The 19126-nt window shown below is 43.1% G+C and overlaps 1 protein-coding gene across 3 annotated transcripts in view; it reads left to right on the top strand.

Annotated features, from left to right (window-relative positions):
- The first annotated feature begins 4748 nt into the window (after positions 1 to 4748).
- Positions 4749 to 19126, top strand: part of STAT3 (signal transducer and activator of transcription 3) — a 64549-nt gene continuing 50171 nt past the window's right edge. The window contains exon 1 of one of the 3 annotated variants that reach the window (XM_027094680.1): positions 4749 to 4942. The gene's annotated coding sequence lies outside the window, so the exon portion shown is untranslated. The remainder of the gene's footprint in view (positions 4943 to 19126) is intronic. The other 2 variants (XM_027094677.1, XM_027094679.1) reach the window with 2 other exon arrangements.

Genomic DNA, 19126 nt, shown 5'->3' with positions numbered 1-19126 from the left:
CGGTGCAGCCACTATGGGAAAAAGTACGGAGGTTCCTCAAAAAATTAAGAACAGAACTAACATATAATCCAGCAATCCCACTTCTGGGTATTTATCCAAAGAATACAAAAAGACTAATTTGAAAAGGTATATGCACCACTATGTTAATTGTGGCATTATGTACAATAGCCAGGATGTGGAAACAACCTAAGTGCCCATCAAAGGATGAATGGATAAAGAAGATGTGGTATACACACACACATGCACACACATACACTCACACACACACTCTATGGAATATTACTCAGCCATAAAAAGATGAATTCTTGCCATTTGCAACAACACGGGTGGACCTTGAGAGTATTATGCTAAGTGAAATAAGTCAGACGGAGAAAGACAAATACTAAATGATTTCCCTCATATGTGGAATACGATAAACAAAGAAAGAAACAGAATAAATGAACAAACCAAATGAGAACAAACAGGCAGATACAGAGAACACAGCAGTGATTACCAGAGCGGAAGGGCAAAATGGGTAAAGGGGATCAACTGTATGATGATGGATGGAAACTAAATTTTTTGTGGTAAGTAGGCTATAGGGTATATAGAAGTAGAAATATAATGTACACGTGAAACTTATATATTGTTATAAACCAGTGTTACCTCAATTAAAGAAAAAACCAAACAAACAACTTAGTGGCTTAAAACAATGACAACATTTATTTTGCTTATGAATTTGTAATTTGGGTAAGGCTCAGCAAAAATGGCTCATTTCTGCTCTGTTTGGCCTCCATCGGGGTGGCTTGAAAACTGGGGGCTGGAATCATCTGGAGTCTGGCTGACTCACAATGGATGCTTGCTGTCAGCTAGGCCTTAGCTGGACTATTGGCCAGAACACCTTCACAAGGTTGCTACATATAGCTTGGGCTTCCTTACAACATGGTGGCTAAGTTCCAAGGGTGAGTGTTCCAAGAGAAAGAGACAGGTGGACACTGTATCGCCTTTTATGACCTAACCTCAGAAGTCATGTAGTATCAAATCCATTGTATTCTATTTATTAGAAGGGAGTCACTCCTGATGTGGAATGAGAGTCTACCTTTAGATGGGAGAAGTGTCAAATGATTTGCAGACATGTTTATAAACCACCATGGGCTTGAATGGGCTGGGCTTCTGCACTCTGCCTTTATTCACTTGATGGGTAGCGGGTGGGGGCATCATCTTTTCCCCTCCTTTAGACCCTTCCTTCCTTGGGGATCCAAAGGGAAGTTTGAGCCTGGAGATGAAGTCAAGGAAGAGCAGCTATTCAGGCTCTCCAATGAAACACACTTGGGGACTTCCCTGGTGGTGCAGTGGTTAAGAATCCACCTGCCAATGCAGGTGACATGGGTTTGAGCCCTGGTCCGGGAAGATCCCACGTGCCGCGGAGCAACTAAGCCTGTACGCCACAATTACTGAAGCCTGTGCGCCTAGAGCCCATGCTCAGCAACAAGAGAAGCCACTGCAATGAGAAGCCCGCGCACCGCAACGAAGAGTAGCCCCCGCTCGCTGCAACTAGAGGAAGCCCGAACGCAGCAACGAAGACACAACACAGCCAAAAATGAGTAAAAAAAAAAAAAAAAAAAAACCAAAAAACCGGCTTCCCTGGTGGCGCAGTGGTTGAGAGTCCGCCTGCCAATGCAGGGGACACGGGTTCGTGCCCCGGTCCGGGAAGATCCCACATGCCGCGGAGCGGCTGGGCCCGTGAGCCATGGCCGCTGAGCCTGCGCGTTCGGAGCCTGTGCTCCGCAACGGGAGAGGCCACCACAGTGAGAGGCCCGCGTACCGCGAAAACAAAACAAAACCAAAAAAACACTCTTGGATTTGAACCCTGACTGTCATTTACCAGCTCTGTGTTCTTGGGTAAGTCACTTAACCTTGGATAAGCCTCATTTTCTTCATCTGTAAAATCAGAGTATCCTCCTCATGGAGTTATTTTAAGGATTAAATGAGTTAATAGATGAGTTACATAATACATGCTCAGAAGCAGGGACATGTGCACAGTAAACACTCCATATGTTAGCTGTTGCTAATATGATTATTCAACAAGTTTATTAATATTTCATTGACTCAGGCTTAGGTGAGTTCTGGGCTAGATGCTGGGATTACGAAAGCGAGCATGAAAGGGTTTCGGCTTCCAGGAACCAGAAGCTTAGGGGAAATGTTTTCAAGCATATGTGAGCAAAGAGTCCAGGCTTTGGAGGCAGCCAGACCTGATTCTCATTCTGAGTTTGCCTGTAGTCTCTATCTGTGGGACCCTGGACCAGTCTTTCGTCTTTCAACTTTCTCGGCCATAGTTTCCTAGTGGAAAATGAGAATTATAACAGTACCTACCTCACAGGGTTTTGGTGAGGATCAAACAAGATAATCTATGTAAAAAGCTTAGCACAGTTCCTGGAAAGTGGTGATTGTTTTATGAATGTTAATCATTAATTTTATTTATCAGGAAGTAGGCTAACAAGTGGATTCATTAGAGTCCAATGTGGAGAATGCCAAACTGGATGGGGAAACAACCTGCTAAAGGACTCCAGCAGAAGAGATCAATTTTGCTAGGAAGAATCTCAGAAAGCCTGGAGGCGGTGATGTGGGAACCCGGCTTTGAAGAATGAGTAAGAGTTCTCAGGTAGGGAATGAGGAAAGAGAAGATATTCCGGGTGGAAGCAAGGAGATTTGCAAAGGCATGAAGTTACAGAAGGTGTGGACATGTTTGGAGGAAGGTGATAAATTCAGTGTGGGAACTTCGGGTGTGTGGGATGGAGGGGATGAGACTGGAAAAGGGAGTTCAGATCAAAGCATTGGCTCAAGTGAGAGAAACTGCTGACTTTAAGGCAAGGGCAGCCTTGGCGGTACGGAGAAAGGCCAGTGGCTGGGCTGGAGGGAGCTTTTGTAGGTGGACCAGATAGATTCAGGGCTAGATGTTCCATGTGAATTGAGCGGAGGGCAGTGAGGGAAACAAAGGCCAGCTGCAGAGGAGTCAGGGAGGAGGGCAGGGTTTGGGTGGATGGAACAAAGTTATGAGACGTGGACTCTCAAATCCACTGCACCACCAGGGAAGTCCCAGACCCTCTATTGTTAAGGAGGTAGTCAACTGCATGGGAGAGCACAGCTAAAGCAGAGTTTAGGTGAAGTGGAAGGTGGGGGATATCTGTCCTGAAGTGAAGATTAAGATAAATGCAGCCACCAACACACACACACACACTACGGACACATATAGCAATTTCCACGCTGGGCTGGGTCTACAGGAGGGCGATAGGAAACTCTCAATCCCACCATGAGTGACCCTATCAGTTGCCCTATAGATGCTCTCACCTCTCACTTGCATATAAGGTGGTCCAAGGGTCTAAATTGGGGAACCAGGAGAATTTGTGAGTAAAAGCTCATGCTGAATATTTCTGGGACTAGACTCCATAGTCACCAGCAAACTCTCAGAAGTATCTATGATCCCCCAACGGTTAGGAGTCATTGGTTTTCTCACCAGAAATTAATAAGAATAGCTATCCTTGGGGAGAAGGATTGGTGGGGGAAGGGGGGAGATTTTCAGTTTTAATTTTTGACTTAACTGTCTGAATTTTCTAACCACAAACGTGTGAGTTTCATTGAAAAAACTGTCATCAGGGTTTATTTGGGTGGTGAGATAACAGGCCCTTTTTAGATTTCATCTTACTACCTCTTTGTACTAAACAAACACAACAAACACAAACAAACACTAATAGCTGTTATTTTTAAAAAACCCTGATAGTCTTAACACACACACACACACAAAATCACACTATTATGCAAAGTACATCCTCTATTATGTAAGGTAAAATGTCTACATTTCCTATAAACTACTAGTTTTAATGCAGTAAAACTTGCATTCGAAGTAGATAAGGCGAAAAAGAAAAAGGCACACCATTTCAAGTATTCCAACTCAGACGCATAAAAACAATGTGTATATGTGTCATTCTTCATCTGTACTGTCTCCTCATTCCCTTGAACCGGCCAGTGTGCGAGCCGTTGGCCTTTGATGCTCGAAGCGAAGACGGAACGCAGGACTGGGTTAAATCCACTACCCTCTCCCCACGCACTCTAGTAATTACTCTATTTCCACGTCATGTTTCCGGGTGTGTGTGTCCCGACTCACGCAGAAACTGAAGTTCAAAGCAGGCGGGAGTCACCCATGTTCTTTTTGCTGTCCCCAGAAACCCAATTCAGGCGTTGGGCCCCTAGAGGATCTGGCGATACCTGGGGACTGTCTAACTGGCTGATTCCCACGTGGTAAGTGGCTCCCGACCTCGCCCCCACGTGGTGTCAAGGGCCGGGAAAAGGGAGAGCAGGCAGAAGAGAGCCGCATCAGGGCCATTTAAAGTGTCTTGACGTCACGCACTGCCAGGAACTCAGCTGAGTTTTCAGCAGGACATTCCGGTCATCTTCCCTCCCTCCCCCCGGGCCTCTCTGCCCAAGGCCTTGGTTCTTCTCCCGCTGTTACGGAGGGAGGAGCACTAAGCCCTCGGAACAGCCAGAACAGGGGCGTTCCCAGCCTTCTATTGGCTCCGCCCTTTCTCCAAGAGGCTCTTCTTATTGGCCGGTGGGTGGGGCATCGGTTGTACAGTACACTCACCAGGGCCTCTGGGTGGCCGAGAAAACTGGTTGTCTCATGAATTATGCATGAGCGGCGTGTCACGGCCCGGCGGGGTTGGGCGGGGATTGGCTGGAGGGACTGTAATTCAGCGGTTTCCGGAGCTGGGGCAGCGTAGACTGGTAGGGGGAGGCTGGGGTTCTGACGTCGCCGCGGAGGGAGCGAGCCCGAACCGGATCCTTGACAAGAACCCCAGCTCGGCGCTTACCCCACATCTGCTAGGCGAGACTCCGCGGCCTGAGGGACCCCGCGGCCCGCACCCCGGCGCAAGCGCAACCCCGGCCGGTCGGGCCTCAGCCCGAGCAGCAGGTGAAGGGGATTAAGGGTGGGGCTGCCCCCCGACGGCCTCCAGGCCTGGGCATCCCCGGGCGGGGGCGGGGGGCGAGCGCTGGGAGCCTCTGGGGTGTTTGGGGGAGTAGTGGATGGAAACTTCAGTGGGTCGGGGGGATACGAGGAGAAACGGAGGGTAGCTCTGAAGGGACAGCTCCCCGGGATGACAGGAGCCGGCCTCTGAAGGGACAGGGTGCGCTGGAAGGAAGTTTCGTTCTTTGGAGAAAGGGGAGACGCCGAGGAAGAGAGAATGGGCTGGAGGGGGAGGACTGTGGGGCGAGGGCACTCTAGGGTGGGGGGGCAGGAGTGAGGGACAGCCCCCCAACTTCCTGCTCCCTGGGGCTCTGGGGACGTTCCGGCCACAGGAGCGACTGTCACGCCGGCGGAGATCTCCACAGAGGTTGGTGGGGCGGGTTGGCAAGCGCCTCCTCCCCGCCCCCCGGCGGGGCCCGGCGGCTCCCGGCTGAGCCACTTCCTCCGCCTTGCCCTGTTCCCGCTCCTTTAGGAGCCAGCTGTGCCCCCCAGGAGGAGGTAGGAATAGGTGTCTTCCCCCTACAGCCTCACGGACTGGTTGGTTGTGGGTAGGATTATTGCATAAGAATCAAGTTTCCTGTAGGGAAATTGACAGTCTTGTACTCTTTCTAAATTCCCTCCCGTCTTTTTCTAGGTTAAAGTCGTGATTCCCTCCTCCCCCTTCTAAAAAAACAGAATAAAACCCCCATCAAGCCAGCTCTAGAGGGAAATAAACCTATTTCCTCCTTGACATTGTTCTTTTATAAACACCTGGTAAACTTGGCCAGAAGATAAATAATTGAGCCCTTGCGTTTACTGGATTGTGGTGTTGCTTAATTGCATAGGACAGAATGAACCAATCCAGAGTGGGAGTTTTCTGTCTCAGAGCCAACATCTTGGGTAAATGCAGAGGAGAGGGAAACGAAGACAGGCTGGCCTTGGCAAAGTCATGTGCGCAAACTTTACCTGTGTTTGGGGGTGTGGTTGCACTTAAGTTAGCAAAATTCAAACCATCACCCAAGTTGTTTTTACTGTGTTTAGTCCACATCCCTCTGTGTTATATCAGGTGGACGTATGGTACTGACACACTTATTCGTATTAAAAATGTATGTAATGTGTCCCTGCTGGTTTTTATTGTGTGTGCATCTAAAGGGTATATTTATTCTGTGTGTGGGTTGTAATTTTTTGGCTGGCTGGGCTGATACAGCATTGGTTTGAATAAATCAGAACAGTAAATTATCTCAATCTTTTATATGTGGATTTAGACTGTGTTATGACTTGATTCAGCCAATTTTCTGTTTTATATTAAATATATCTATTCCCTGAGACAACACATTTATTTCCTTATTACATGTGCCAGACTGGGGTAGTAGTAGAATTTTTGCAGTGACGTTTGCACAGTGGGATGGAGGAAAGAAATCTTCAAAGCAAAACAAGACAAAAAATGTAGATGTTAGAGACTTGATCTTATTAATCTCTATATCTGCTAGCATATCCGCCACAAATAACCACTAGAAAATTCATAAATCTTTTATATGTAGTTCTTTTGGGAAGAATAGCCATGTAGAAATATCCACAGTTATGACTTGACCCACAAAGGGTAGATAGTTCATATAACCTTAACTCTGTTTTGTAGATAAGGAAATTGAGATCAAAGGAACAAAACACTTGCCTGGGGCAGCAGAGTGTCATAGTGGTGGAATTTGTGCCTTCTGTATATTTTGTTTGCTTTTGACTATCTGTGCTTAAGTATTAGATCTTGATTTAGTGTGACTGTAGGCCCTGCTGGGAAAGATGTCAGTGAAATTCTGACATATACCTAGGCAATGAAATACCACCAGTAGTCTGTAAGACTCCAAGGGAGATATTTAATAAGCAGGTGAAAAATGATATACAAATGGGGTTTCCTTAGGTTTTTAGGTTTTGTTTTGTTTTGTTTCCTATCTAACTGCTATGGCTAACTTGGGAAGTAACTTTTTTTTTTTTTATATTTTGTATTGGAGCATGGTTGATTAACAGTGTTGTGTTAGTTTCAGGTGTACAGCAAAGTGATTCAGTTATACATATACATGTATCTATTGTTTTTCAAATTCTTTTCCCATTTAGGTTATTACAGAATAGTGAGCAGCATTCCCTGTGCTATACAGTAGGTCCTTGTTGGTTATCTGTTGTAAATATAGCGGTGTGTACCTGTCAATCCCAAACTCCCAATCTGTCCCTCCCCACAAGTAGCTAACGTTATAGTGTGCATAATTTACCATCAGAATTTAGCTGTTTGCTAATGGAAAGAGATATTTATTTAGGCAAGTTTGTAGGTGAAGGACAGTCATGACCTAAATGTCATATAAACCAAAGTGCCTTGTGGCTTGATCAGTGGTCATTTGTGTCTCTAGAAAGTTGCTTTCTCCTCCCTGCCTCTGCACATCTTGACTTCCAGATGGTGAGATGGGGCAGAGGTGGTGGCCATCATTACAGATGCCGAGTCTGGCACCTTTTAATCTTCTGGCTTTCTCAGAGGTGATGTACAGATCAACAAATATTTACTTTTTACAACTTCGTGGAAGTTGCTATGAGGAACGAGACGCCTTGTTTACAGAACTTGAGGTCTACTGAGGCAGCTTCATAAATGCTTTATCCGTGTAGTGCAACATGTTTTCCTCAAAGAGGTGGTGAGACATTAAGCCTGTGCTGTCCAACAAGGTAGCTATTATATATTAAAAAACATATAGCACAGGTATAGAACATTTCCATTATCGTAGAAAGTTCTGTTGGACAGTGCTTCACTAAGCGCTACAGGTCTTCAGTAGAAGGATTGGTTATGAGGCTTGCAGTTGTCTAGAAGTCTTCTTGCTAACTGAGAGCTTTGATCTGGGGCCCAAATAATGGTTGGCATTTGACAGATACAAAGAATTTGGGGTGAGGAGGTATGGTGATATAACACAAACAAAATCCTGGTAGATTAGGAAGGTAAGTAGGGGAGAAGGAGTGCCTGCATATAAGAGGTCTTGAATGCAAGACCAATGAATTTAAAGATTTTTGAGGCTGAATACTGGTGTTTAATCATGGAGTGCCTACCCCATGCCTGACCTTGGTTAACTTGTACAAAGTAAGTCGGTACATATGGCCTCTGCCCTAGGGGAGTTGTCACTGAAGCTGACCTTATACACTGGGCCAGCACTCAAAAAGAGGGGTCCTGACTTATTGGATTTGTGTTGTTAAGTGCAGAAGTGCTTTTTGAGGATTTTTAATTGGCTATAAATGTCCACTCACATTTTCTGTCTTCCATATTTAAAAAAATTTATCATAACTTTTGGGTCATGTATAACAACCAGCCAAAGAGCACTTGAAGGGCATCCCCAGATCCTGGAGAACTCCTGGTGTCCTGGGGCAGCCTTGGTGAGGTCCAGCAGGATGACACCCCTGGGCTACTTCACACTTCAGTCTTTGTTGGTTATCGTGAAAAAAAGTGATATTGTGGTTACACATTAGTTACAAGGAACCTTGGCTTACTATGGGGCACTTTTGTCAGGAATGCTAGATGGTACTTTGGTGGTAAGTTGTTTGAAATGTCTCCAGTTTTTAAAAGGAATAGCATATGCAAGAAAATTTCTGTTATGGTCAGTTCTCCTATATCAGTATTATCACAACTCGGTTCAGATCAGCAAGCATATTATATATTGAGAACTAACTATTGTGCTAGGCAGGATCCAAGGATAATGCACTATGGTCCCCGTTTTCACAGAACCGGAAGTGGTGTTGTCGGGGCCGGGGTATGTGCTGTGTCAGTATGGACTTAGGGTTGGGAAGATGATAGCACAGTGGTTCAGAGGTCAGGCTCTGGAGTCAGACACATCTGGGATTGGATCTTGGATCTGCCACTTCCTAGTCAGAATCTGAACCTCAGTTTTCTTATCTGTAAAAGGATAGGATAACAGTACTTATCTCCTAGGGCTGTTGAAGACTCCAGGAGATAATGCAGGTAAAATACTTAGCATAATGCCTGGAACACATTACCAGGAGATTAACTCTTTTTAAGGGTGAGAGAAAGGCTTTATCTTAGAGGGGTATTCACATGGGAACACCTGAAAATGGTTTTGTAGGATCGGTAGGAATTCTCCCAACAAAGCTGAGTGGTGAATAGTTGCATTCAAGGCTGAGGGAACATGAGCGTGCAGAGGCTTAAAACAGCATAGTGTGTTCAGGGATCTATAGGTAGAAGTTCTTAATTTAGGAGAACTGAGGGGAAAGGAAGCTACGGCTCTTAGCCCTTCTCTTCTGTTAATAATTGGGTTCAAATGTCATTAAGTTGTTTTGTCCTGTTTATGAAAGTAATGCATGCTACTGTAAATAAATTTATATTTGTAGAAATATAAACTATGTATATTTTATATATATGTCTTATTAATTTGGTGTATGTTTCTCCAGCTTTTTTGCAGCTTTTTCTACTTACCAATTTATCTGGGACTATTTTATTGCAAATTCCTTTTATTTTTATTTTTTATAAATTTATTTATTTATTTTTGGCTGCGTTGGGTCTTTGTTGCTGTGCGTGGACTTTCTCTAGTTGCGGCGAGCAGGGGCTAGTGTTCTCTGTGGTGCACAGGCTGCTCACTGCGGTGCCTTCTCTTGTTGCAGAGCACGGGCTCTAGAGCGCAGGCTCAGTAGTTGTGGCGCGCGGGCTTAGTTGCTCCATGGCATGTGGGATCTTCCCGGACCAGGGCTTGAACCTGTGTGCCCTGCATTGGCAGGTGGATTCTTAGCAACTGCGCCACCAGGGAAACCCCACAAATTCCTTTTTAACAGCCTAATAAAAGAATAATAAGGAAGGCAGATCTGCCCCCCAAATAAAATAAGGTTTAGATTGTCTGGCTTTCCTTTCTGCTACGCCCCCCCCATCCATATGAATAAATGACTTCCCTAATCACTGAACTTTTCCCTGACTTTTTAACTACATCAAACAAGGAACTTATGTTTTGAGCTTTCCTAAGGTAGCTGTTACTGTAGTGTCGAAATGCTTGGGCAGTGAGTTTGAGGGTTTCATGGTCCACAGTTGCAATAAGAGTTAAAAGAATGGTGATGAGATCAGACTTCCTGGGCTTTAATCCCAGATCCAGCACCTCTTAGATCTTGGGTCAGTTGCTTTAACTTCTCCAGGTTTCAGTTTCTCTGTCCATAAAATGCAAATGCCAGGTCCAGTTGTAAGGGATTCGTGAGGATTGAGCAAGATTTGAAGCAACGTATATGAAGTACTTTGCACAGTGCTTGGGAGATAGCTAAAATTGGAGTGCTTAATAATTACTATTATTAAAACCTGCAATATCTATCTAACTATAAAGTCAGGCCAGTTATGATTCACAGTAACCTTTAATGACCCAGAGGAAAGAAGGAGTAATCAGGAGATTCTAACCTAATAGGAAAAAAACTAAATGAATAGGGATGAGGGGGATTTACACTGTGGTGGAGGAAATGAAGTCTATCACGTAAAAGGAATAGACAAGGCAAACCATAAATTCCTGTTTACACAGATGCCCTTGTCATACATATGTCTCTTTGCGTCTTCTGATTGTGGCCCATTTATTTGAAGTAATATTCAACACATTAAATTTTAATGACCACTTAGGATTTGAACAGTCCCTTGGAGTTCTTCTTGATACAAAAAGTGCAGATAATATGAAAGGTTTCAGGGGTATGGGAGTCAGGCAAGGACGGTGGGACAGCATGCAGCTTGGGGGGTTGAGGCAGCATCCTAAGTAGAGTGATCTGTACGAGGCTGGGAAGTGATTTGTCCCTTCACTTCTGTGTTTGTGTGTGTGCGCGCGCGCGTGCGTGTTTTCATTGGAGGAGTCTAGCTTTGCTTTCCTGTCTTGTAACTTTCCTTTGCAAACAAATACTCAAAACAGCCTTGTGGTTTAAGAAGAGCCATTCAGCACCTTCATGAAACGGGTTCTCTTGCACCAGCTCTCCAGTTTGGGGTCAGAGAAGGCTGGAGAGAAAAGGCCTCCCGGCTGTTTCTTGGCCGAATGTGGGGCAGAAGGAAGGCAGCAGAGTTTGAAAGAGAAAGTAAACCTTCTGGTAAATAAATGGCTTCCCTATTGCGGAGGAGGAGTGCAAATTATTAGGGGGATGTTTGGGTAGTTTTTGTAGAAGCCGTTTCTGAAGACTGATTGAGATTATTGAAGGTGAGCCCGATTTAGGAAAACCCTGCCTGGTCTGCTGTGAACTGACTGTTTTCCCGCTTTGTTGATTGATTTTATTAGTTTGTGGCAGCCTGACCTCGCATTCTTGTTATGAGAATTGGAGGATTTGAGTGTGACCTTGAGCACCTGCTTAGGTGAAAGCTTCTTAAAATGCATGTTTTTCGCTTCTTTTCTAATGTTAATTTTGTTTTTACTTTTGAGCAAACGCTTTTCCTGACAGAGTCTAAAATCAGGAGACTTTCCTTTTGTTCTCTCCTCACCCCCACCCCCCAGTTCACCCAAATGTAGTCCTCAAAACCTCAAACCCCAGATGTTAGCTGTGTAATTACCTCTCCTCTAAACCAAGCAAAGTGCAATCATCCATTGAGTTAGCATTAAAATCGTCAGCCTTCGAATTTCTTTCTACTTGTGGTTTAGTCACAATAAATATTTAATCTCAGACCGACTTTGCCTTTGGGCCTCTTTTTATCAGTAGGTTTAGGGAAAGCAAGTTTATTGAAACATTAACCAAAATAGAACGTAATTAGGATGGTCACTCTCTTGTGCACAGGGGCAGATGGAATAATCAAAGGATTCTGAAGCCAAATCTCAATATTTATTCTTCTGGGGATTTTTTTTTTTTTGCGATACGCGGGCCTCTCACTGCTGTGGCCTCTCCCGTTGCGGAGCACAGACTCAGGACGTGCAGGCTCAGCGGCCATGGCTCACGGGCCCAGCCGCTCCGCAGCATGTGGGATCTTCCCGGACCGGGGTACGAACCCGTGTCCCCTACATCGGCAGGCGGACTCTCAACCACTGAGCCACCAGGGAAGCCCCTCAATATTTATTCTTAATTCCACGTGTTATTGTCCCTTTTCATTCGAGTACATAAATAAGAGTGGCCTGTAAGTAGAAGCAGCTGGGACACTTGATGGTCCTAATTACTACGTTGAAGAATCCTAGGTTCATGGAGCCATTTAAGATTCCTGTTTCTCAAATGTACTGCTGTGGTAGGGGATGTCAGTAGGGGTGGGGGTGAGGGAGGTTAGGTGAACTCTGTACTTCCCACTCAATTTTGCTTTGAACCTAAAATTGCTCTAAAAAGTCAAGCTTATTAATTAAAAAAAAATCCTGCAGAAATATCTGAGGTGTCCTGGGTCAGAAGTGCCCGGTGTACAGCTGTGTGATTCCAATGACTTCCTTCTACCTCAGGGTACCCTAAGCTTGGCAATGAGAGTTCCATGCTTTAACCCAGTGAGTATCTCTCAAGTAATGGAGAATGAGATGAACCTGCTTCCTCTTTCCTTAGGAAAGATAGGTTAAGAATGCTAGTCTTAACCACAGATTTGCAGCAAGGATGTATCAGTTTTGTTTTTCAGTTCCAGATTTCAGTTTTCTTATTTGGGGGGGTGGGGTTTTAATTAGTACAGTAAGTGGAAAGTCTCCCCTTCACCTTATCCTCTGAACTCTCTCTCCCAGGGACAGCTAGTTACCTATTTCTTATCTTTCTAGAGTGATTGTGCATGTTATACAAGCAAATGTGTTATTCTCTCTCTCTCTTTCCTTCCAGAGATAGTAGCAAATTATACGCGTAACTTTGTATCTTACTTTTTGTCACTTTGTTTATCTTAGAAAATATTCCATGTGAATATGTTTATATCCGCCTCATGTTTTTAAGATCTGCATGGTGTGGATTTAGGGTGGGATGAAATATTCAGTATTGTGATCTCAGGAGAACTTGGAGGGGAAATTTCAGTTTATTGTTGCTTTAAAAAAAATTCTTCATAGTAGTCTTCTAGGCTATGGATGTCATAATTTATTTAATATCCTAATGATAGGCATAGACTGCAGAATCTAAAGACAGAAAACAGTGTTGTAAGTATCATCATGTTTGTCTTGAGGCACGTATGAATAAATCTGTACCTGTATACTTTTAATGTTTTAATCATCATATGCATACTGCTTAGAAATGTAGCTTTTCTATGAACAGAGTGCACATTTCCCTCCTTAAACGTATATTTAATTCTGGGGAGAAGTCTAGCTACCTCATTTTTTTTTTTTAATATTTATTTATTTGGCTGCGCCGGCTCTTAGTTGCGGCAGGCAGGATCTTTGTTGCCGTGTGCGGGATCTTTAGTTGCAGCATGAGGTGTCTTTGGTTGCAGCATGCGGGATCTAGTTCCCTGACCAGGGATCGAACCCAGGCCTCCTGCACTGCGAGCATGGAGTCTTACCTGCTGGACCACCAGGGAAGTCCCTAGCTACCTCATTAAATATGAAACCCCAGTGAGTGTCTGTTACTTGGGCAGGTAGGAATTGTTGCACACCCTACCCACCCCCCCCAATATTTTTTAAAGCTTGCTGTTCATATACCTATGATACCAAGGTCCAGCTTCTATTAATGTCAACGGCTCCATCCTTAAATCACCACACACTGTTTTGTGTAAGCTCCTGCTGCTCCTTTGGCCAGTGGTGGTGGGGTTTTTGTATTGTTCCCATGGATAGTTTGCTCATTGATGCTTCTGTTTGAGTTGTCTGTAGGAGCAGTTCTCAGAGTGTGGGCCGCAGACCCCGGTGGGTCTCAGAGCCTTTCTTGGTGGGTCTTTGAGATCAAAACTATTTTCATAGCATTATTTGTGTTTTTTATGTAGTTGGCATTTGCACTTATACTAGTAGCCATTGTACTCAGTGCACTCTCAGGAAAAAAAAAATCTTATTTCCCTTAAGAATGTCTGTGATCAAACAGTGAACAATATTAATTTCATTATCTCTCAACTCTTGAGGATGTCTTTTTGATATTCTGTAATGAAATGGAAGGGATGCCTAAACCACTTCTGCTGCATAGAGAAGTACAGTAGAAAAGCACTGTGGTATTGTTTGAGTTGTGATCTCATACTAGCTGCTTTTTTCATGAAACACCATTTTTACTTGAAAGAATGATTGACAGACTGATGGGGATATTGGTAGGTATTTTCCCAAAAATGAATGAAGGGAAGCTTTCTCTTCAAGGAAAACAATTGACAGTATTTGTTACCGATGATAAAGTTTAAGCTTTCGATGATAAATTAGAGTGTGAGAAAACTTGTATCCACTACTGTGACTTTGACGGCTTCCCAGTATTAATTAATCTAATTTTTTGACAATAACAAATGTGATTTTGTGATAGTTTATAATGAAATGTGTTGACATTTGGAAGGTCTGCATGTCTCTGAAGTAGTGTTTTCCAAATGATTAATGCATGGCATTACAAAATCATGCATGGGAAAACATTCTACTCAGAATGCAAGATAGACTAATGGATCTTAATGTAACTGAGTGTGAAGAGTTCATTGCTGTGGTTTCAGAATCTGCATTGCATCTAACCTTTAAGAAACTACTACTTGTCGGGCTTCCCTGGTGGCGCAGTGGTTGAGAGTCCGCCTGCCGATGCAGGGGACACGGGTTCGTGCCCCGGTCCGGGAGGATCCCGCATGTTGCGGAGCGGCTGGGCCCGTGAGCCATGGCCGCTGAGCCTGCGTGTCCGGAGCCTGTGCTCCGCAACGGGAGAGGTCACAATAGTGAGAGGCCCGCATACTGTAAAAGAAAAAAAGAAACTACTACTTGTCAAGTTTTGGTGTAATATTAAAGAATATCCAGACTTATCTGCAAAGATAATTAAGATACTCTCCTCCTTTTCCAATTAGTATGAAGCCAAAATTTCTTCTACACTTCAACCAGAACAACATACTGCAACAGACTGAAAGAAAAACAGAGTTGTGAGAATCCAGCTGTCTTCTGTTAAGCCAAGCATTAGAGAAATCATTAAAGAAATTTCCAGAACTTTAACAATGCCAGTTTCCATTTTGTTGCTGTTGTTGTTTTGGAAAATAGGTTATTTTTCGTAGAGATGTTATTTATGTAATAGGTTTATTGCTTTTTTAATAAATTAATAAATATATTTAAAATTTCTCAGTTTTAATTTGTAATACAGTAAACATTGGTATACGTCCATAGAGAAGAACTCTTAGGGCTCCCCAATTTTTAAGGATATAAAGGGGTCCTGAGAACAAAAAGTTTGAGACTTGGTCTAAAGGTTTTAGCATAAGAACCCCTGGGATACTTGTTTAAAAAACAAGATTCTATGGTTCTGTTCTAGAGCCTGGTTTAGTAGATCTAGTGTCATTTTTAACAGGCAGCCCTGATACAGGTGGTCCTTGGTTTGAGAAATGCTGCCCTAATGAATCATAAGCTATAAAAGTCTTCAGATTAGTGAAGTCATATCCACAGGGTTTAGAAATCATTGTTGTTTTGAGGATGAAGGTAAATGGTAGATATGTGGTCTACTAAGTAAAAATGCTTTGGAGATTTCTTTTTATTCTGTTTGTTCTTCTTAGTATTTATGGAACTGAATATTAATCAAATAGATTATGACTATCAAAAGCATCACTTTACCAGATTAATGTTCAGTTTGGTTTTATTGATAGATTATCCATGAACATATTAAGACAGTTTCTGAAGGATTGGATTAACTTCTAAAGACAATTCTGGTAAAGAATTGTCTTTAAATTCTATAAGAAGTGTTCTATTTCAGACATGTCTTTTACTTTAGTACATGTAATGTAAATAAAGCTCTCATTTTCCTTTCTTCTTGCAGTTGCTTGTATTACTAATTCAAAGAGAAATTTATTTGTCAGAGATCACACCGCAGAAATAAGACTTAAAAACCCCAACCTAAACTGGAATAGTGTTTCTAAATTCTAAATTATTATCTTTATAAGTATTTATTCTTTTTCTTTCTAAGCCATGTCCACTACCTCACTTACATTGTCAGATTATAATTTCATGAGTAATTGAGGCTTTTTCTTAACCTTTGCTTAATGGATAAGATCAGCTGTTCTCTGAAGAGCGCTCACATCATGCAAAATTATAATGTACAATGAGGTCACTTATTTTTCCAAGTATATTATTCATTTTGATAAGACTTTCATAGAAAAGCTTGTCTAATTGGGGAGATAGCTTATCTTCCTTCTTAAATATAATTGAAACTTTATGGGGTCAGATTTATCTTTTTTTTTTTGGCGGTACGTGGGCCTCTCACTGTTGTGGCCTCTCCCGTTGCAGAGCACAGGCTCCGGACGCACAGGCTCAGCGGCCATGGCTCACAGGCCCAGCCGCTCCGCGGCATGTGGAATCTTCCCGGACCAGGGCACGAACCTGTGTCCCCTGCATCGGCAGGCGGACTCTCAACAACTGCGCCACCAGGGAAGCCCAAAGACATTAACTTTTTAAAAAAATTTATTTATTTTATTTGTTTTATTTTTGGCTGTGTTGGGTCTTCGTTGCTGCACTTAGGCTTTTCTCTAGTTGCAGCGAGTGGGGGCTACTCTTCGTTGCGGCGCACTGGCTTCTCATTGTGGTGGCTTCTCTTGTTGCAGAGCATGGGCTCTAGGCACGTGGGCTCAGTAGTTGTGGCTCGTGGGCTCAGTAGTTGTGGCATGCAGGCTCAGTAGTTGTGGTGCACGGGCTTAGTTGCTCCGCGGCATGTGGGATCTTCCCAGACCAGGACTCGAACTCGTGTCCGCATTGGCAGGCAGATTCTTAACCACTGTGCCACCAAGGAAGCCCGACACATTATTATTAACATTAGAGTTCACTCTGTTTGCATTCTAGGAATTTTGACAAATGTATAATGACATATATCCACCATTACAATATCATACAAAATAGTTTCACTGCCCTACAGATCCCCCGTACTCCACCTATACATCCCTCCCCCAAACCCCTGGCAACCACTGATCTTTTTTAATATCTGCATAGTTTTATCTTTTCCAGAATGTCATACAGTTGGAATCATACAGTATGTAGCCATTTCAGACTGCCTTCTTTCACTTGGCAACATTCATTCAGATTCCCCATGTCTTTTCAAGGCTTGGTAGTGCATTTCTTTTTATTGCTGAATAATATTCCATTGTCTGTATGTACCACAGTTTGTTTATCCATTCACCTATCGAAGGACATCTTGATTGTTTCCAAGTTTTGGCAATTAAGAATGAAGTTGCTGTAAGTACTCATGTGCAGGTTTTTGTATAGACATAAGTTTTCGGCTCATTTGGGTAAATATCAAGGAGCAATATTGCTAGATCCTAACTGAAAGAAGGAGTAAGAATGGTGGGTTGGAGGGTCACCAAGTTGAAGGGATACTGCTCTGTCACCATCCTGCTCACCCTTTTAGTGGTATTGGACACAGCTGAGCATCTTTTTTTTTTTTTCTTAAAACATTCTCTTCTCTTGGCTTCTGTGACATTTTCCCTGGTTTTTCTTCAGTCTTGCTGGTCTTTCCTGCTTGCCTTTCCTGGTTCATCTACCTGAACACTAATGTTGAAGTGCCTCAGGCCTCTGTCTGGGGCTCTCTTTTCTCCTCTTTTTCTATATTCTCTCCTTGGGTTATCTTATCCATTACTTTGACTTTATCATCTCCATCCTGATGACTGACTGACTACCAAGGGCGTATCTCCAACCCAGGTGTCTCCAGGCTCCCAATTCCTGTGTCCTGATGCTTAATTGACATTTCCCCTTGGGCAGTTGTAGTTATCTCCTATTTATTTATTTTGTCCAAAACATAACTCTTTTTTAAAAAATTGAAGTAGTTGGGGACTTCCCTAGCAGTCCAGTGGTTAAGACTTCACGCTTCCAATGCAGGGGGCACAGGTTTGATCTCTGGTTGGGGAACTAAGATCCCACATGCCGCGTGGTGCAGCCAAAAAAATAAATAAATTAAAAAATTGAAGTAGTTGATTTACAGTATTGTGTTAGTTTCAGGTGTGCAGCAAAGTGATTCAGTTAAATATATGTATAAATTTTTTCAGATTCTTTACTATTATAGGTTATTACAAGATATTGAATATGGTTCCCTGTGCTATAAAGTAAATCCTTGTTGTTTATTTTATATATAGTGGTGCATATCTGTTAATCCCATACTCCTAATTTAAACCTCCCCCCAAGAAACATAACTCTTAAGCTTTCTGACCACAAGCTTGTGCACTTCTCCCCACTCAGCTTTCCCCATCTAAGTAAATGGCATCACCACCTAGCCCATGGTACAAACCAGAAACCTAGGAATAGCCTTAATTCCCCCTTTCTCTCATACCTCTGCTTCTCTTCAAATCATCAGCAAGTCCTGCTGCTGGTTCTACCTCTAAAGTTTTCTTAAATTCCTTTACTTGTCTCGTCCTGACTTCTGGTCCTGCTCTATGGTAGACTAGATACCCTGAAAACCTCCCCTACAAAACACCAAGAAATGTTGGATACACTGAGCTCTCCAGGAAATTAGGGAAATCTTCAGAGGCAAAGATCAAACGGAATCGCACCAAAATAAGGGAGAAGTCCGCCTATGATGGGTGTGGGTGTGGGGGGCATTTCCCTATCCCCATTACTAAAGATTTTTAGTTTAACAGCCCCTCTAGGCAGCAGACAGGGTCTTGCTCTTGGTAAGGAGTCGGCCAAGTCTGAAAGAATTCCTAAGCATAGGCCTGTCCATTTTAAGATTTGAATTTACACTCTCTTTGGTCCTGGAAACTCCAATCTGAGATTCTTAACATAATAAGGTCCCTTTTCCTTTAGGAGTCAGAACAAATAGCTTACATCCTTCCAGATGCCATATCTGAAGTATGACCCCAGTCACTAACTATCCTACATCTTTACTGCTCTTTTCACAAGTGGTAATTATCGTCCTCATTTACTTGTCTGTCTTCCTCCATCTCAAGGAGGGAAGAGACCTGTCTGTCCTGTTCACCACTCTATACTACTGAAGGATTTTTGTATTTTTTTTTTTTAATGAATGAACAAATGAATGGGTCAGTGATTCGAGTAAGTAGGCTCCTTCTGAGAGAAGATAAAATGATGTTGCATCAATCTTATTTTATTTTGGTACTAAGCATTTCACTTTAAAACAGTTTAAATTTTTATCCAGAGTAATGCATACAAATAATTTAGAAAT

Source organism: Aethalodelphis obliquidens, unplaced genomic scaffold (genome assembly GCF_003676395.1).
Source record: "Aethalodelphis obliquidens isolate GAN/ISIS:26980383/991018 unplaced genomic scaffold, ASM367639v1 scaffold89, whole genome shotgun sequence".
Classification (NCBI taxonomy): Eukaryota; Metazoa; Chordata; class Mammalia; order Artiodactyla; family Delphinidae; genus Aethalodelphis; species Aethalodelphis obliquidens.
Note: the sequence above shows the minus strand (reverse complement) of the source record. Positions and strands in the feature narration are given on the sequence as shown.